The sequence below is a fragment of the Rhipicephalus sanguineus genome, chromosome 3, assembly GCF_013339695.2.
Source record: "Rhipicephalus sanguineus isolate Rsan-2018 chromosome 3, BIME_Rsan_1.4, whole genome shotgun sequence".
NCBI classification, from domain to species: domain Eukaryota; kingdom Metazoa; phylum Arthropoda; class Arachnida; order Ixodida; family Ixodidae; genus Rhipicephalus; species Rhipicephalus sanguineus.
This window is the reverse complement of record NC_051178.1, coordinates 165,798,817-165,813,600: the sequence shown is the minus strand read 5'-3', so window position 1 is coordinate 165,813,600 and position 14,784 is coordinate 165,798,817. Positions and strand designations below refer to the sequence as shown.

The following is a 14,784-nucleotide window of genomic DNA, read 5'->3' as shown; positions in this document are numbered from 1 at the left end:
CCTAGGGCAGCCAGAAGTAATCGTCGAATCCGATCACCGCCCTCTAGAGTCAATATTTAGGAAACCACTATGTGAGTGCCCGTTACGATTGCAACGTATGAGACTCTCCCTTCAAAGGTTTCCTATAAAAGTGGTTTACAAACCAGGAAAAGAACTCTTTCTAGCGGATGCACTCTCGCGCTTTCCAAACCAGAAGGAGCTGAAAGAAGAATCACTGGATTTTCATGTACATACATGCTCTCTCTTCTCTTCCAGTCTCTGATCGGCAACTGCAGGAAATCCGGGAAGAGGTACTCAAGGATGCAACAATGACCGAACTGTGCAGCTATTCAAGCACAGAATGGCCTGAGAGCAAGCTTCAGGTGTCTGAGACCGCACGAGCGTATTGGAACTACCGCGACGAACTTCACGTCGAAGATGGCCTTCTCCTAAGAAGCAACAAGTTGGTCATTCCGCCAACAAAAAGGCAAGAAGTACTTCGTTTGCTTCACGCGGCACACGGGGGTGAAGAAAAGATGAAGGCAAGAGCCAAAGCAGTTATGTACTGGCCAGGCATGTCGGCGGATATTGCAGCTCTAGCGAAGGCGTGTCAACTTTGTCAAAGGTACAAGAGCAGGAACGCCAAGCTACCAATGCTTAGTCCCGATATACCTACTTTGCCGTGGCAAGTAGTCGGAATCGATCTTTTCTATCACGAAGGCCATGAATACCTGGTTGTGGTGGATTTCTATTCCTTTTTTTTCGAGATCAAGCAGATGCATCGAACTACGGCAGAAGCAGTGACAAACGTGTGCATGCAAATCTTCGCCACGCACGGCATACCAGCAAAGATATGCAGCGATAACGGCCCCCTGTTCAATAGCACGTGCTTCCGTGTTTTTTCAACGCAGCTGGGCATCATCCACGTGTCTTCCAGTCCGCATTACCCTCGCGGTAACGGCATGGCTGAAAGGGCCGTCCAGGAAGCAAAGAAACTACTGAAGAAGTGCAGGTTTGGAACACTGGAGTTTTACAGCGGCCTGCTTGAATGGAGAAACATGCCAAGGGATGACCGCCTAAAGTCACCCGTCCAACGGCTCATGGGTCGACAGACGAGGACCAAGCTGCCCGTACTAGACTGTCACCTAGAACCCCAAACCGTGCCGACCGAAGTTGTCCGAAAGCGCCTCGACGAAATACGGCGAAAACAACGCGTCTTCTACAACCGATCAACCCGGAATCTACCGGAAGTGCACAGTGGGTCCACAGTATCTGTTTATGATACAATAAACAAGACCTGGGCACCAGCAGTCGTCATGGGCCCCGGCAAGTACACCACGCTCTTATATTGTTGCGACTGAGAACGGCCAGCATCTACGACGCACGAGGGAACACCTCAGGTCCACAAACGGGCAGGTTCTCTCGCAGCAGCCAGAAAGCGCGACAGCGTCCGCGCAATCCAGTCCGCAGCCGTGCACCACCGAGCAGCAAGCACCTCAAGAAGCGCTGCGTAGAAGCGCAAGACAGCGAAGAGCGCCACAACGCTATCCTCTCCCAGAGTGCCCAACGCAAACTGTTCAGCGGATGTAGTGAAAATTGAACTTTGAGTGGTTTTTTCAATGTGCCTTCGTTTAGACATTTTGTGTTCTGTTTCTTTTTTCGTTTCTTTTTCTTTTTTTTCCCAAGGGAAGGAAGATGTGACCAGGCGCAACGTCATCAAGCATTGCAGTGACCACGCATGCGCAAGCCTGATCTGCCTATGTACAAATACACCGGCATCACGCAATAAAGCGTTCTTTCGTTTCCTGCTGCTCGGCTGTTCACAGTTGCTTTGAAAATGGGTGCCTTATTTTCCGAAAACTAGTATAATAGTATTCAATTAGGTTCTAAAATTCGCTATTCGCACAACCCTATTTATAAACTGGATTCAATTGATTATATGTGCTGGCTTTAAACACGGGTGCGAGGCTAATAGAATATGAGCTATATAGCGCTATTCAGTGACGCATGATGACGTAGTTTCGGTGACCAAACGGAAGGAATACAGGGGTCGTATTCGCAACACTTCTCTATGGTAAGTGCATTTAACCATTAGTCATCTGGCTTCGCTAACGGTATGTTCCCCATCGAGATTGGCGATTGGCTGATGTATTCTCCTACGAAAATTTTCAGTGTAAGCCTTTTCTGTGAATATAACCAAGACGTTCCGAATCGTGTCCTGCGCATCGAGCCACTCAAGGCGCTTCGCCAGGCTTTCCTCAAAACGAATAGCTCTCGTCAGGCTTAGGGGCGAAGGTGAATGGGCAACGAGAAGCACAAGCAACGGTGACTAGCCCCCATTTTTCGCCGCGACACACGCTCAGTTTGGTCTTTGTCGGGCCATGGAACACTCTTTAAGCAGCACATTCAGAAACGCGAGGACACTGCTTTGAACGCTGAAAGAACTTTGCAAGACGTAACATACGTGAACATGTATAGCTGTTCATGTATAGAAAAACGAAAGGACAGGCTGTTTGCAAGGAGGCCTCCGTCATGCTATGGGCGTAGACTCTCGTTACAGCGCACGCACACATATAAAATGTTGAGAAAAAAATGGAGACAGGAAAACGACGAAGCTTTAGCTGTACCGTATTTATCAATGGCCAACCGAAAGATTTCTCAAGAGGCGTGTTTAAGCGAAAGAAATGAACACATAAAATAGCGGTACGTGGGTCTTTTTAGTTTTTTTTTTTTTTTGGGGGGGGGGGGGTTATCACTTTCTCTCGGCTCTTCGTACTTGAAATGCGGCACTGTGGCTCATTCGCCGCGGATAGGCAAAACGTTGACTTAGATTCTTAAAACGTTCTTACCGTACTTACGGTTGACAGTTTCTTTTAAGTGTGCACATTTCCGAATGATACAAAAGAAAAATCTGACAATTTTTTTCTCTTTCTGTCTAGAAACTTAGGTGTTGCAACAGTGTCGCTTTAAGAAGCCTGCGTACGTTTCCTCTGGAAATTATTAGCTGGACCATCCCGTCTCACGTACGGATGTTATTAAAGTCAATAGTGTTGTTCTGTAGATCCCTATCAGAAAATCTAGAAAAAATAAAAACAAACGAGACGCCAAGCAACTTTCGTACACGTGGGCTTGGAGCTATCCGCGATCTGCTTTTTACGGGCTAAACAAGGCTGCGCAGAAAGCAATAATACGCCCACCAGCAAATGGCGCCATAGAAGAGCCGCTGGTGAGACAGAATTGGCGCAATAATTCCTTTAAATGCGCAAGAAGAAATGGACAAGACAAGTAGGCACACAAACAAGCACGACCGACGCCGTCGCTGGCCCGAAGCTGTTACCGCTTTCGCCCACAAAAATTTTTCGGCGAGACGGGGCATCATAAATCTTGCTTCTGGAAAAGACGCCACCGAGTACCTAGAAGAAGGCAGCCAGAGAAACGCGCAAAAGGGGTGTCGTCTTCGTTCTGAAAAAAAGAGGAAACTTCTCGTAACTCGCTTGTGTAACACGAACTTGACGCAGAATGGGGCTGGGTTTTCTTGAGCAATTCGCACGCAAAGGAAAGTAAATAGGGCGCCCTCCATCGTGGCGAAGATGATGGTGGGAGGGAGAAAAATAAGCGAGCTTCGTTGAGTTCGGGGGCGAAATGGTTAGCGACCGCTCCTTAAATCACCTTCGTCCGACCTCCCCACTCCCCACCTCGACGGCGTCCACGTGTTTTTTTATAGTTTCTTGTTGCAATTCGAATGGCTCCTCGAAATCAGCCTCTTCTTTTTCTGTTTTTCTCCTACGTTTCTGTTGATTCACGGCCCTATTGTCAGCGAGCAAAATGCCCAGCTATACAGCTGAAAGACTAGACGATGCCGGCTGCGTCAACGCTACCCCGATTTATGCCGTGTGCCCGTATTTGCATTTTCCCTGCATCTTATTTGCAATGACAGAAGAGGGACACCGATTCTTAGGAGAAAAGAAAAAAACAGCGCCTTCACATATTTTTGCCACCCCCCTTGCAGCGCCTTCTAGTGGTCCGAGACTTTCACGTGGCGCGTGTGTATGAGGTTCGCAGGATTTTACACTTCTTCTTTTTTTTTCTTTTTTTGCTGTTGCGGTGTCGGCTTGAGTAGTTCATGCATCCCGCTATGCAAAGATAACGGGTTGAAACAGGCGCATCAGAATTGCTCATTTGAAGAAGCGAAAGACGAAACGAAGCTAGTCGCTCCATATTTCCCTAAACACCTTCTTTTCTCTCGTAGAACTCGCACCTTCTTCGAATGAAGGAGAAAGAATCTATATATTTGTAGTGTTATAGTGTTATGTTATTGTGACGTAATGACGTGTGCCTGCTCAACGAATATTGTAGTGGCGAGAAATGATGCGACATAAGGCGAAGGGTAATCCCCCCTTCTATTTCAAGCACTTTTTTAAGTGGAGGCAGCGTCCTCATGATTGCGGCCAACGAACTAACAAACGGTAACATTGACCATCATTAGAAACTTGCAACCATAACCGTTGTATTCTGATGTCATTGTATCTTAGCGTGCATTGATTGTCTTCTGTGTCAATTCTTTCACGTCTTTGATGTTAGGTTAACCAATCAGGCAAGACCTATCTTAAAGGGGCCATGACACGGTCACTCAAGAATTTTTTTTATTCATACTGTTAGCATACATGCCAAAACAGGAGTTGCTCAACTGGGCACACAAATGTCAAAAGTCAATACAAATGTGGAAGAAAATCTCACAATTTGACACAAAGAAACACAATATTTGACAATATGCCGTTTTCACCGAAAAATAGGAGTAGGGTGTCTAATGTGCCTATACGTACATGAAAAATGCAGTGTACAAGAGTATTTCAGTGCAAACTAAGCCCTGGAAGTCAGCGGCTATAAACCCCGCCCACCTCCGGCGACCGCCATTTTGCCATGGCGCGTGTGACGTCATGTGCTGCATGCAGCGGAGCCGTCGTCTTCTACCAAAGTTTCAGCCGCTGCAAATAGTTCACCTTCATTGTCAAGCTGAAGCATAAAAGTGAAATAGCTCGATTTCACGCGCAGCTGACCACGGAACAAAATCGTTCGCCGGAACGCAGACGCTCGCGCTGCAAACAGCTTGTAACGTCACGGCTCGCGAGTGCGCCAGTGTTGCCGAACTCTTAGGCCGCTCGCATGATTATAAAATTATTCAATTATACATTAAGCGCTCAACCAAATGCGCTAAAATTTCGCTAGCTTGTTCGTGAACGAACAAGGATTAACAAACATAACACAGATTATGGTCTAAAATTAGGTGTCATGGCCCCTTTAAACCTCATCGGCTTTCCTTACTTCGTTTCCTCTCTCTCGTCGATCGAATGGGCACGCTCAAGTAATGGACTGACCATTAGAATCACCTTTTGCTAGCATCTGCAATATAGCCGATTAATTACGCTTGGTCGATGGCACCTTGTTGCCAGAGTTCACGTCCCGTCGCGCGATGTTTTACTCTTCGGAATTCGGAATACGCGGTTTACCCACAAGAGATTCATTTATTCTCTAACTCTACATATATATATATATATAACGGCTACAGAAGCAGCTTTCCGTGGAAGTAAGAGGAAACAAAAGCGGACTGTTTCTCATCTCACGATGATCATGCAAAGCGCTTAAATGTGTACAATAAACCTTCATAATGGCATGGGCAAGAACTTTGCCACTTTTGTGTTTTCGTTACGACAAAACCGTCGGATTAGCAGCTATCATCAGAGATGTTCTACTAGTTCGTGAATGAACAGCCACATTATCATGAACTGTAGAACACTTAATTGTAGAACTTAAGAAGAAGATGAATATGGCTGGCACAAGGCACTGCCGTCACTCATGGTCTTTCGAAGACGGCTATCTTCTGTTGACACCTAAGACAACGGGAGCGAAGCAACACTATATATACGCGTTTGCAAGCTCGCCTACCAAATCGTCTCTAGCGAATCCCAATTACTGCAAACGTAACACGGTTCTGGGGACACTAATGTAGATCTATATCGACAGGCGAATGGTTATCTTTCAATCACCAGGTCACATGTCTGAGCTCCTCCTCAGTGGCTTGCTATAGAAAAAAGAGTATAGATGCGTTCCACCGGAACTATCGCGACAGCTGGAACCATATATGTGTGTGTGTGTGTGTGTGTGTGTGTGTGTGTGTGTGTGTGCGTGTGTGTGTGTGTGTGTGTGTGTGTGTGTGTGTGTGTGTGTGTGTGTGTGTGTGTGTGTGTGTGTGTGTGTGTGTGTGTGTGTGTGTGTAAAGAGCGCTAATATTAAGCTGTGCAAGCGACTGTACACCGTTCACACGGTGAGATGCCGTCTTCTGCCAGTAAATAAGCGAGAGAGACCTCCTTCAATACAAACAAAACGCCTGCCTAGCGAAACATACAAAAATACGGGAGGATGTCGGATAAAGTGAAAGGACAAAAAAAGGCACTCCTAATATTTTGATAATCGTAAGTCTAAACGTAGAGCGATGCGGCTAAAAAATTCATACCTGTTGTGATAGCGTGCGGAGACTGCGACCGGCTGTGATCGTGTGTCTTTAATCTCAACAGTATTTTTTAATTTCCCTTTTCCGTTCCTGAGGGCAAAAGCCAAACCATAATTTTGCGTCTCAATAACCCCCATATTTTTTTAGTTTTTTTTGGCCGCCTTTCTGTCCCTCTATATTTTTAAAGTGCCAAGTTTAGAGGTATTCGCACCGTGAGAATGCAACCTTTTTCAGTCCTCGCTGCGCTAGCATGCTATAGATTTATTGAGCTGAAGTTCTGGTCTATTCAATGTCGCCTATAGCAATAAGGGTAATAAATTATCTACGATATTATTAGCAAAGCATCTCTCGCGTCTTTTGCTTATCGTACTTAAGGTAGATCACTCACTACCGTAATTTAATGCAATCGTTAACGCATAAGGCTTATTACGTCTTCCAACTAATGACAGATTCGCACATGCCGTGCAGACACGTGGACGCACACAAGCGCACGCATGAACACATAAACTTTGTGCTACCGTGTTTGGCAACGAAGTGGAACGCCTGTACGGTACCCATGAGGCCCGTTTACCGGATATGTAGTACGAGTATTGAGGCGGAATAAGACACAAGAAGAAAAGGAAACAAGAACGCAAGAAGGACATCGTTCCGACAGCGTGCTTCGGAAGCGCACTATTTGGAGGAGACGACGCTCGAGAGTCTATTACCACCGCAGTTGCTCTCGATATAAACTTCGTCGCAGCGGCCGCTCGCGAGTAAAAAGAGCTCCAGGACTGCCAGACTCCGGCAACCGAGTGTAAACTGTTTCCGACTCACAACACCGATTACTTCGTATTATTTTTTATCCTCTCGCTCTCTCTGCATCATTTGCTCGTTGCATTCTTTCTATTTCCACTGTATATACGCGAGTCAAATCGGCGCCACGCGGCCAACAACCTCGGCGCTGTGGGCGGCGCGAGCTACGCAGAACAAAGGGAGACGGCGCCGGCGTTGCCTTTGCGCTTTTTTACTACCGTAGCATCTCGCCACTGATGACGCAGTCACCGCTACAGAGCGTCCTTTGAAGTTTGAGGGGCGCCAAGCGTGGTGGCGTCGCTGAGCGCGGGACATATCGGTGCCGACAGACAGGATACGCTTCAAAAATTGGACAAATGGAGCACAATGCTGAGCCCTGGCTGACGGATCTGCCGGATCATCTAATGGAACGTGCCCGCGGAGGACGGGTGATGGATGATGCCGCCATTGATCGCCGGAGCAGCGACTATTTCGCCTTACTTCTTCGCTGTATGTGAAGCTATTCTTCTCTTGTTCCTTTTTTCACTCTTATTTGTTCTTCGGTGAAAACCACTTACGTCACGCGTCTACCGAGGTGACAGCCTCGTGCCTGGCTCGGTTTCAGCTATACCATCTCCTTCAGAAGGGACGCCTCGGTGGCGGCTTCGCTACTGGCTCCCCGTGTCGCGAGGTGTGAGAGATGCTGCAGACACTTTGCGCAGCTTCGCAGGACGACCGTGACAGCGAGGAGGCCGCAAAATTGCGCGAACAACGAGCCACTAGCCGGCATTCTCTACCGTAAGAAGGAAACAACAGGCAATCGGGGCGGTATTTTGCGTCCTCAGCGACGAGATTGGAATTCTTTCATGGTCGATGTAAATATAAAGAAGCAGTTGATGTCGACAAGCGCTATATAGTGAGCCTTCCTTGCCGATAAGAGGAAAGAAAGCTTTTCCTCCGAAGTGTTAGAACTTGTTACGGTAAAAAAAAAAGGTTATTATTGAACTTCAATTATTTTGCCACCGTGTGAGTTGCCTTTTCGTTAACAAAGAACCGAAGTCAGTGTTTGTTTTTGCACAGTGTTCTTACTAACAGCGGAGGTACCTAGTAAAGTTGGTTCGGTTTATCGTCACGTACGACGATAAACCAAACCAACGAACTCTTTGAAGTGTGCGAGGCATAGCAGTGCGAGAAAGAAGAAGCTAAGAAACAGTGAAAAGACAGGATACGTTTAATATAATGTAATTATATACCTATATATATATATATATATATATATATCTATATATATATATATATATATATAAATATATATATATATATATATATATATATATATATATATAAATATATATATATATATATTATATATATATATATATATATATATATATATATATATATATATATATATATATAAGTGAAGGAATAAAAATGACTTTTAAGGGCTTGTTTTTCTTCGTTAGACACAATATTAACGAGAACTACTGAAGAAAGTAAAGTGAACGAAAAGATAACTTGCCGCCGGCAGGGACCGAACCTGCGACCTTCGAATAACGCGTCCGATGTTCTACTACTGAGCTACGGTGGCGGTCATACCTCCCCGTCCACTTTATGGGGTATATATGTGCATTTAAACCCAGAAGTGTTAGTCAGCCCCGATCGCAGCCATGGCGGCGAGTGTGGAACACTCTTTTTTTGCCTGTGGACGTGATCTTTTTACGAGCTGGCAGCTGGCCATTAGTACCTCGGATACCACCTGAAGGCATCAAGTCTGCCAGAACGAGACCCCCGTTATAAAAGCGAGCGAATGCGGGCCAGTTGGTAAGAATCCATGGTTATAAACAGCGCGAAGAAGACGCGGACAAGAAAGAACACAGGACTAGCGCTGTTATGAATGAAGGAAAGAAGATGACTTTTAAGGGCTCTATTGCAGTAAAACTGAGAGCTGGGCAAGTTGGTATGAATTCATGTTGAAACTTTTTTTAGCGCTCGTTTTAGATGCGAACTATCTTAAGGCGGAGCTCAATCCGGTGGTGGTGGTGTGCGGCGTGACCACCCTTACTGCGCATGCGCATACCCTCTCCACACACCTCCTCTCCACTCACCCCCTCCACTTTCCCTCACCTCCCCCTTTCCACTCTTCCTCTGAAAAGCGGGCTAGACATGCCGAAATTCTCTCCTGCGCAACGCCGCGATGAGCTCGAGCGCATGCGCGTCCCCTCCCCTTCTCTCTCCTCTCCTACGCTGCCCCCCTCTCGCCCGCCTGTCGACCGCGTTCCCCGCTCGCCCTGTGAGAATTAACGGCCAGGCTAGATGGAAGATACGACGCGCGTAGCGTCCCTCTTCGCGTTCCACGACGCGAGGTCGGTAGCATGCCCAACGAACGCCAACGAAACGCAATCGTGCAAGTTCTCCGGCTTCGCATCGCCTCATGGTCCCCTTTAGCGGGAGATGGTGTAATTTTTGTACCTTCTTGCTGTGTCCTCCGTTTTTTGAACGCGCTAAAAAAAAAGTTTCAACGTGAATTTTAAGGGCTCGTTTTTCTTTGTTAGACACAATATTAATGAGGCAGACAATAATGTCAAGGAAAGTACAGGGGATGTCATTTGTTAAATGGCCATTGTAGCTCAATAGAAAAGGCTGGCTAAGCAGTGGTATAAGCGGCCTCTGTTTCACGGTGTGGCACACGTTATGCGCGTTACACAATCATTGCAGATTCGATTCTATAGCATATAGGAGTTATTAAGACATTCTATAAATTCTATAAAAGACATTCTATAAACGTCGTGGCCTCCCGGAATGGCTCGTGCAACGCGCTGCAGCGGCGCGTTGCCGGAGCTAATCGCGGATTCCAGGGTCAAGACGTAGCTAGTTTTCTTAAGCTCCCCGAGGTGGCAGTAGTCATCCACGCTGAGGTACAAGCACGCGCCTCGAGGCAACAGCAAATAATAATAAAATTAAAAACAGATCCTAGGGCCTTCATATTTTGATGTAAGACGGCTTATATTGCCCCTGGAAAGATGTATTCCGAGCAATGCAATACTGTTTAGAACTGAAGCCCACTTTGGGTGATCGGTGAAAGCTTGGTTTTTGTAAGCTGGCTTCCCACACGTGAGTTTGCAGTGAGGCCTCCCTGTAAAGAAGAAAGTCATACTGCAACCCAATGAAAAAACTTGGAATACGCTTGAGCTTCGCTTTCAGGAGTAGAACGTGATAGCGTACACGTACCGTACTCGTATCGCTTTCCCAATCTCTAGCCGGCCTTCGCTTCTCGGTGGAGACCTAAACCGTGCCGCAAGACAAGCCAAAGTGCGGACGCCCTCCGTCTCCAATATTCTTGCATTCGGCGCGACGAAACATGGCCACATAGCTGCCGTTTAAAAGCTCACCCGTGAGCCCTTTGCGCGCTCTCGCGGGTGATAGTAAAGCCGCTGAAGAACCTCCGAGATGTGCGTACCACCAAAGCTAAATGGTGTATATAAATAACTCGCCGTTGGTATGCTAGAGCATGTATGTGCGGTGGCCGAGCGGGCTAAACGCATGGCGCTACGGAACGAGGGGTCGCAGCTTCGAATCTCCGGTCCCACTAGAACAAAATATTTTTTATCGTATCATTATTTGCATCTACCTCGAATTTTCGCTCACGGAGAACGCGGATTTTTCGCTCACGCCTGTACCGACACCGACACCGGAAATCCTGCGAAGCGAGCTTTTTGACGCTATCGCGTTAATAAATGAAGATCGTACATGAAACTGCACGCGTGTGCAGCAAACCAGATAAGACGACGCATGTCGCGAAGCACAGAATGTAGGTCTTGTAGGTGGGCTCGGCGAGTAAACCTCGCCTAATATGTACTTCGTGTACGGTGTCGTCGTCGATGTAACGTGGTAGACTCTGCACAGTAGTTTGAACGCTGATAGGCACGTTCACAAACAGGCCTTTGATAACCAACTGGCCTCCACCGTACCTCCTTTGTGTCGTGTGCTCAAGAGGTTCGCTGGTCATCCACCGTCACAAAGTGTAATAGCGGACATTTTTTTTAATTAGTTTCAGTTATTTGGTCAGACTTAGCCCATATCTCAGATAACAGTTAAACAGGAGTTTGTCTATAATGTTCGAAGGGTGTTCGAGATAGTTCCTCGCGTAACTCTGCGCGACAGAAGCGAGAGCACGGCTTTTTAAAGAGATTTCTCAACACAGAACGCGTTTAAAGAAGCGAGAACAGTTAATGTTTTTAGTTCAAAAGCTTATTTTGTGAAGCAGAGAATGTAGAACAATATCTGATTCACAGGTCTGGAGGCTGCAGAGTTATGTAGTGGTGCGCATTTTCGCAATATCCACTACTCCAGCGTACATGAATTATATAAGCCTAATTTCACGATGTGCCGGCGGCTAAAGACTGTGGGCCGCTAGAGAACATTGCTTTTGCGATACTTGTAGGTAAGTACAGACGCACGCACGAAATTAAAAATGTATAGACAGACAAAAAGCAGTCTCTACGATTCAATTTTATAAAAATCTCTGCCCGTTTGCTGTGGATCGCACCCCGATAGTTGGCAAGCTGTACGCCCTATATATACATAGGTGTCCGCTAGAACCAGGAGCAAATTCGGTTCGGCTCGATGCGGCTCGGCTCGGGCCACGTGCGACCTCTAAAGCGATTAGGCTGAATCGATTCGGCGAGGCTTTTAACCCTCGTCCGTGTCCCTCATCGCCAAACCTTCCCAGCTGCCTCCTTTTCTCGTCTCTTCGTTTCTTTTTACTCGAGCTATCATCGCCAGACGAGACGGGGCTCGCACGGTCGACACCATTAGGGCCCCATTCGCGGAAGCTGTCTGTCGGACGGAAAAGGTAACAATTTCCAGCAAGCTGGTTTGAACCTTCCCTTCTTTTTATTCCCCTCACCTCTCACTCCCAACAGCCTCCTTCGCTATAATCTAAGCATCACACAGCAGCTCTCGCTTTTCGGCATTCTTTTATTACTCTCTCTCTCATATGCGCTTCCTTTCTCAATACAAGACACCATACGCGCCTTCCCTCTCTCTCCCCACGCGTGTCCCTTAGATTCGTGACGTAAAGATGACCCTGCCGAGCTCAATCTGCCTAAACGATCGTTTCCTTATTTTTTTTTTTTTTTGCGACTCTTATAACACGATAAACGTGTTAGCTGCCGACTTTTTTCCGTGACCCTGCAAGCTTGGGGATCGATTTCCACAACAGTTAGCCCCGGCCACGAGATGGATCTTGGAGCCACGTCGAACAAATCGGTCGCCCGCCCTTCGCAGCATTACTCCGCCTCTTGCCAACCGCCGCCGCCGCCGCCGCCGCCGCCGGCGCCTTGCGATCCTCCTCACTTCCGACGCCCAGGCACCCGACATATACGGAACCTCCGCTCCTGAATATGTCACCACGCTAATCGTTTCGCGAATCTCTTTCGCATCAGTGCCTTGCGAGACTTCCCCCGGCCTTCCTTCAAGCGGATTCGTAAGGCCTACGGAATCATGTGGGTTCGAGGGTGCAGGAGCTTCCCACCGTTGCTGGTACTGCTCGACTCTGCCGGCGTTATTGAGATTTATGCAAGCAGGAAAGGACTACTACGGTGCAGACAATTTTTTCTCGTTCCCTTCTTCGTTCCCTTTCAAGGCGACGCTAACATTTTATCCTTCGTATATATTCTACCTGGGACCTTGGAATTGAAGCGTAGGGTAATGATTTAAAGAGGGCGTCGCAAAACGGTGCGTATACTCATTCCAGTTTTCCTAAAAGCGCAAGCGTGACGATTAAGGAAGCATTAGGAGTGCACATCTTCATTTCTTGAGAACTAGGTACTGTATGCGCGTGTTTGTACATAAACAGACATATATTGAAGAAAACGTTTTGCTGCGATATAGTTTTCGAAACTGCTTGTCTTAAGATCGCCAAAAATGTGTTCCTGTACCACTATACTGACGAATGTGATAAATGAGTACATTTAATGGAGGAAGGAAGGAAGAAACAAGCGGAAAGACAGGGAGGTTAGCCAGTTCTTAGACTGGCTGGCTACCTTGTGCTGGGGGAAGGAGTAAGGGGAATAAAAGACGATAGAAGAGAGATGTTACAAAAAAAGAGAGCAAGACAAGTAAAAAGAAAAAAAAACACATTTAATGTTATGCATTGAATTTGGGAGCTATTGATGTGCAAAGAGTATCTTTGTCTTGAATACCTCAAGAGAAATCTTGGCTAAATAGATAACATAATTTTTGCTCAAAGCTCATTCACGCTATTTTGGTGGTAACAAAAAGTAATCCTTTTTCAAGAAGCCTAAAGAAAACTTGTACAAACGATCTCACTCTTAGCGGAAAAAAAAGCATGCGAAACGAAGGTCTGACACAAGTAGTTTGTTCATACCAATAAATTTGAAGACAATGAGAGAATTATTCTACTAGGTTGTAGTGAGTAAATAATGTATGGAGTTGCGCTCAACTCTGGCGACGCTGGCGTTCCAAACGTACAGCCTGCTTGGCGTCCATGGCGGGGAAGAAACCTTCATTTGTGATGCAGTGGTGCTCCCTCCCCTCCTCCTCCTCTCCTCCTTTCCGTCGTCCTCACCCCCATATCACTCATCCTGCCTTCTCATTACCGCCCCCTAGCAGTACTATCCTATACATGGGTATGCTATGCATTACCCTTCTTATCCTCAGTTCCCTGCTCCTCCCTATCGCTTCCCTTTTGCACCCCCTCCCTATGCTATGCCATGCTAAACACGATTATGCTATGCTATACCGTGCTCCTCCTCCTTTTCCTCATCATCACCCTCACATCACTCCTCACCTTCACTTCTCTTTCCCCCTTCCTACACAATACTACGCATGGCTATGCTATGCTTTACCTTCTCCCCTCTTCCTCTCCCTCATCATCCCCACATAGCTCCTCTTCACCCTCGCTTCCTTTCCCGCGCCCTTGCGATACTGTATTATACATGGCCAAGCTGTATAGTATAGCTATGGCTATGCAGCATAGCATAGTAACGTCACGCAGGCATGTCGTATGCCTGCGTGACGCTAAACATGGCTATGCCATGCTTTACCCTCTCCCCGCCTCATTTTCCTCCTCCGCACCCCCACTTCACTTTCTCCCTTGCTATACTATACTATACTATACTATACTATACTATACTATACTATACTATACTATACTATGCTATACTATACTATACTATACTACACTATACTATACTATACTATACTACATATGTCTATTCTCTACATGGCTATGCTATACGAGGTTTTGCCTGCGTGACGGCAAGCGATCACATGAGATGACAGCTCAGAGATGGCACGATATGACAGCATACCACAGCCTGAGCCCCTAGAGTGCTCAGCACTTAGACGATGCATAATATTTAAGTTTTTTTGCTGCAGACGACAATGACGGAGTTGTTAGCTACGATGCTTACATTACACCTACGTGTCAGATTCAAGCAAACTTTGAGGTGGCCACCATCCTATGCCTTTCCCATTTAATATGGCGATTGAGCAGC

At 46.7% G+C, this 14,784-nt stretch overlaps 1 pseudogene; it reads left to right on the top strand.

Moving 5' to 3' along the window:
* Positions 1–239: 239 nt before the first annotated feature.
* Positions 240–1,787, top strand: LOC125757700 (uncharacterized protein K02A2.6-like; annotated as a pseudogene).
* The last annotated feature ends 12,997 nt before the right edge of the window (positions 1,788–14,784 follow it).